Raw genomic sequence first — 5,802 nt, forward strand, 5'->3', positions numbered from 1 at the left:
TGCGGCCAAAGTACGGCCACTGGAGGACAGCCGAGATGCGGTTGTCGGACTCCAGCCGGACTAAAGCTGCCGGAAATTCGGCCGTGCTACGGGCATTGTAGTTCAGCCACAGTACGTTAACTGTACTGAGGCCGGTGGACGACCACTGCATGCAGCGCAAGCAGATGACTCAATCGCGCTGTACAGCAGCACAAACCCACCATTTTGGGTCCACTGCACCCACTTCAACGTCAGCCCGCGCGCAACCACCAGCCGTCCAGCCTTCAGCGCATCCTGGCTTAATTATCAGCGTCAGTTTACACCAAAATTAATCTATTGAACAGTGCTCACAAATGGTCGTTCCTTTAATTGCTGTGCCTCTTTTACTGTCGAAGACGGCAAATATTCATTTCTTTGCAGAGCTGGAATAGATGTATTGTCCAGGTCCTGATATCTTCTGTGGGGCGGCTTACCTGTAATAAACAAGGAAGGATGGAAGGGGGGGGGGGGGGGAAGGCGCATACTTTAGTGGGTTGAATTTCACAAAGATGAAAGTGCCGCTTTCAGGCAGTTTCTTTTAAGACAACACTTTCATGCTCTGACAAAATCAACTATTTTTACAACAGCTGCTTGACCAGTTTTTCTGTATATAAAACCGGTGCGAATGCCTTTACGAAGCGGTTCGGTACTCCACAAAACACTCAGCGGCATTCAATATAAGTTACTTCACACAAAAAGTATGTCCAGTATTTGCCCATTTTTCTTGCAAAGAAATTTTCTACTCGATCAACTTTTCTGATTATCTTTCACAGGGCTGATCCTAGAAGAGATCAAAAAAGTACTTTCAGTTTCCATATATTTTTATGTTATTTTCATGAGTTACGTGCACACTCCTTAATAGTCCAAAAGAACTTAATTTCCCTCTAAAGTCGTACTACGTTAAGAAAATTCTAGACGTGTTGCGAATGACGCCCTTCTTCAGATGGCTGCAGTTGTATCCCTCTGTGTTCACGCAAGAAAAGGCGTAAGACAAGAGTTTCATATTTTCTTTCAAACAAATAACTTAGCAATTGTAGTATTCATACAGCAAACCCTGCATACTGCAATGAATAAAGCAATAAATATTTCATTGGTCAAGTTTGAATGCGTAGGGTTCTCAACCCGCCGGAGGCGAACTTGCGGCTCCGCAAGTTTATTTATTTATTTATTTATTATTTGTTCAGTTATTTATTTATTTATTTATTTATTTATTTATTTATTTATTTATTTATTTATTTGATACCTGCTTGCCCTTGCATGCATTACAGCAGGGAGATACATAACACTAAGCATCAAATATGAGACCAAATAACAAAATAATTCTACAAAGCGCGGTGAAAATCGTAATTATAAACTGGATAAAATCATACGTGGAAGTTAATTACACTCCCATCTTGATCTAAAATAAAATGAATCGCGCAAGGCGTCACCTTAAAGGAAAGTTAATAATTTGCTTCAAGCTAGCGATCCCACTTTGGGATATGTAGAATGGCGCTTGGATATGCTTCTCCACTTCTATTCCAGTTTTGGAATGATAGATATTACGAAAAAATTTCAACCTCAGGTTTCGTCTATGATCTTTCCCGTCTTACCATTTAAGTTCACTTTTACTTTCCCTCCTCTTAAGTTGACCGTGCCAATACCTAATACGTATCGCACTGCCCTATTCTGTATGTTTTCGAGCGAATCAACCAGCTCTTTGCTGTAGGGATCCCAGAAAACACATGCGTACTCCTACATTGAGCGCACACAGGGTGTTGGAACGAAATGTTTTTCGTTCCGTTTTTTTGTTTCGTTCCCAAGAAAAAAGTTCCGTTCCGTTTCTGTTCCGGAACGAAAAAAAAACGTTCCGTAACGGTACGTAAGGTATTTTTTTATAAAATAAACAGTAATATAATACTTAATAAAATTTATATAATAATAATTGATAAATTAATTAATTAGGAAGGTCATAATTGGGTGTTTACGTCCCAAAACTACCATATGATTAAGAGGGACTCTGCAAGAAACTTCGAAGAAAAGTAACAACAAAAACTTAGTATTTATTTTTCCTCCTATTTGAATCCCGCATTATCTTTAAAGGAGCCGTGAAGAGAAAATACAACTTCGTTTAATTTGAAAGAACTAGGATACAGTATCTCACTCAGCTCCATTGCAGCCCAAAAAGATGTTTTTTTAACGAAAAAAAAGCAAAAAGTATTTAATAACTTTCAAATTTTGCGCCACAGTGACGTGTTATGAGCGAGAATGACGTCATACGGGCCAACAATAAAACGTAATTTTCAGCCCGTTAACTGCACGTTAGCATACAAGTGATGCGGTAAAATGGAAGTAGAAACCCCATTACAGACGTCCAGTCATGTGTCGTCGCGACAGGTCAGTTAGGGGGGCGCCAATTGCACAAACAAGGTTCCGTGACGTCATAGAAAAGTTGCGGGAAATTGGCTAGGGGGTCGCCACGGCTTCACACGTTTTCGTTGATATCTCCGTTATTTTTTCGAAGATTGCGATGATATTGGTATCATTGTTATCGGGACTAAGCAGTCTTTCTAATAAACCCAACTTGTATTTTCTCTTCATGGCTCCTTTAAGGAAGTGAGCACGATTTCAGAAGCAGCAGATCATCGAGTGTACTCTCCGACAAGCGAGACCGCTGATCCGACTTCAGGGCAGAAAATGCCCTCTCCAAACTGACTTGTGTGGCTGGCACACCAAGGGCCACTTGTGCTAACATGTATAGCTCCGGTTGCCGCTCTTTGCGCTCTTCCCAAAATTTCAACATATTTGTGCTTCTTGGAAGGCACGGCTGTTTGTCAGCATTTCTAGCAAAAGTACCATGTCCGATAATCCTGGCTTACTTGTCAAACGCGATTTAGTTCCAGCCTCAGCTTCCTTCGTTTTCAGAAACGCTTCGAGGGCGTCCTCCGGTTCTTCAGAAGTGGGCGCAGCGGTGCTCTCTGAAATGCAGCTGCTACATTGCTTCTGCTGAAGGCCTGTGAAGGCTGTGATTCGCTTCCAGGTTTTGCACAGATGCATCCTCGCTTGATATTTTTGATCAGGTGTCAGCAGAAGGCGATAGCGGTGGTCCATGTACAATGCAGCACAAAAGATATTCGTACTGCAGAGATTTCGTTTCGTTTCTTCATGGACTGAACCAGGGCCTGTGCCAGTGGCGACGGTACCGCTGATGTCTTCATGGAACACGTCAGCCAAGCACCATAGAAATCTCCGATTGTCAATTGTTCTGTCTGAAGCACCTTCGTGGCTTCTTGTGCTGGCTGAAGGGATTGGATCAGCCCTTCTACTTTTGCCCACATGCTGTCAGTCCAACTTGCGGTCTGTTCGCGTGAAAGGAAGTCTTTAGCGAAGTCCTTCAGTTCAACGAACCTGGTCAACATGTTCAATGTCGACATCCAGCGTGTCGGGCAATCAATAATGTCAGTGCACTTCAGCTTGACTTATCAACACTAACTAAATGATGCCAAAAATGGCAAATGCAAATAAACGTAGAACAAACTAAACACGTCCGATTTTCTTCCGTAACTAGATCAGATAGTTATATTTATCTAATAAATGACTCCGAAATTCAGACGGCTTCATCTTTTAAATACCTGGGCGTAACATTGACTTCCGACTGAAACTGGGGTCCCCACATAGAAAAAATCACTTCGAAGGCGTTTAAAAAGCTTGGATTGCTTAAACGTCGCCTTCATCTGGCGAATTCTGACACGAAGCTTCAGGCGTATAATACCCTGATTCGCCCTTCTCTCGAATACGCGCCAATAATATGGCATCCTCCCCAAATTGGACTTAATAACACAATTGAATCAGTGCAAAACAAAGCCGCTCGATTTATTATGTCTTCATACTCGCGATACCAAAGCGTTTCTGCCTTGAAAGAGCAACTAAATCTTCCCCCTCTCACCCTGCGCCGGCAATTTTCAAGGTTATCTTTTTTCCATGCACTGTACCATAACCCATCGGCCTTCGCTCGCAAATTTACCGTTCCGGCACCATATACTTCGGCACGCGTAGATCATGCTTACAAATTTAATCCCATTTTTGCCCGCACAAAAAAATATCAGAATTCTCCTCTTGTATTGGCCATAAACGAATGGAATTCTTTACCTGCAAACCTAGCCACACCAACAGACGCTTCTTCTTTTCAAACAGCACTTCTCTCCTTTTTAACGACTGAAAGCAATATCTAACTTTAATTTCATTGTGTCTGTTATGTTGTAAACATATTGGTTCTTCCCTGTACTACATTATATCGCTTGTTATTGTTTGTTTCATAGTTTTGTTTAGCGTTGTACTGTGCGATTTCGGAGTGCAATTCTCGTATTACTGTTTTTCTTGCTATTCTGTTCACACGATGTTATTTTTTATATAATTGTATTATTAGTGTGTTACACCTCAATCCCCCCCTATGTAATGCCCGCCCGGGCCCTTAGGGTACTTAAATAAATAAATAAATAAATAAATAAATAACAATAACAGGCTTCCTTAGCCCTAGCTTTCTTATCAAGCCCATTGCACTTTGTACGCGCAGTTTCTTCACATGTGCGCGACACTGTGCAACGAGGGTGTTTGAACCGAAGTCCTTAAGAGCATCGCTGACTGCCAGTTGCAGCGTGTGCGCAGCACACCTGACGCCTAACTTAAAATCGGCTCCATCAAGACCAACGCACTCGGCGTCTTCTGAATCGTCCAGCAGAGAGCCGCAATATCCAAATTCAGGGTAGCCGCTATCGTCATCCTCGTCTGAACTGGAAGCGTCGGGTTCATCGTCTGTTTCACTGGGAAGGCGAACAGCCTTTAGCATATTTGCACCGTTGTCAGTTGTGACACTGTACACCTGGGTGACACTGAGGTCGTAGCGAGACAGAGTGTTTTTCACCTGTGATGTCAAATGCTCTGCAGTGCGCCTATCGTAAAGCTCCTTCATGGCCAGGTATTGAAGAATTAGTTTTCCATTTTCGGCATACTGTGCGTTCATGCCAAGCAGAGCCCTGTCAAGTCGCGACGCGCTGTCGATTTTTAAAGAAAACATCCGATTTTTCAGCGACTGCGAAATTTCTTCTCGCTTGCTTTTTGCTTCTTCCTGGACCCTGTCCTTTACAGTCTCTGCTGTGATGGCTCGCTTAGCATTGAGCGCTTTTAGGACCGGATCGATTATTTTCCGAAAGCCTGAGTCATCAATTAGCCGAAATGGCCGACCGTTTCTTGTGACTAGTTCAACGCAGCTATTCATGATGATGTCCTCTGTTATTTCGAGCGAAACACACTTCGGTGAAATGGGTTTAAACATGTTCTGTATATCCACTTGCCTGTGCTTTCCGCAGGAGAGCCTTCCGCCTCGTCCGACGCAACACGCTTTGTAGAGTGGGATTTGTCGGCCTGAATGTTGTCGTACACTTCCTTGTGGTGTTGCTGCAAATGACGCTCGAGGTTCCCACCATGGTCGCCCGACACAACGTGCTGGCAGTCCTCAATCTGGCATGTCGATGTCTTTGAGACGCTGTCATACTTGAAATACCGTCGAGCGCGATTTGTTCTGTCGCGTCCCATGCAAACGTTGTTACGAGGCACTTGGGAGGTGGCCGAACATAAGCAAGTCGTAAAAACGTAGTGGACGCGCACTTCACGGCTCGCTGGAGGTGCCTTTCTCACGCTTGCTCGAGCGGTTCGCGTTACCTGACCCGCCGGATGTATGACGCGTGAGATATCGTGTTCCACGCCTGCGCCGCCGCGCCATCGGGGACCGGGGTGGGGGCGTTGGGG

The 5,802-nt window shown here is 43.8% G+C and overlaps 1 pseudogene; it reads right to left on the reverse strand.

Annotated features, from left to right (window-relative positions):
• Positions 1 to 2,605: 2,605 nt before the first annotated feature.
• LOC144145200 (uncharacterized) lies at positions 2,606 to 5,589 on the reverse strand (annotated as a pseudogene).
• Between the last annotated feature and the right edge of the window lie 213 nt (positions 5,590 to 5,802).

This window comes from Haemaphysalis longicornis, unplaced genomic scaffold, assembly GCF_048455015.1.
Source record: "Haemaphysalis longicornis isolate Haplotype H1 unplaced genomic scaffold, Haemaphysalis longicornis Haplotype H1 scaffold_7, whole genome shotgun sequence".
Taxonomy (NCBI): domain Eukaryota; kingdom Metazoa; phylum Arthropoda; class Arachnida; order Ixodida; family Ixodidae; genus Haemaphysalis; species Haemaphysalis longicornis.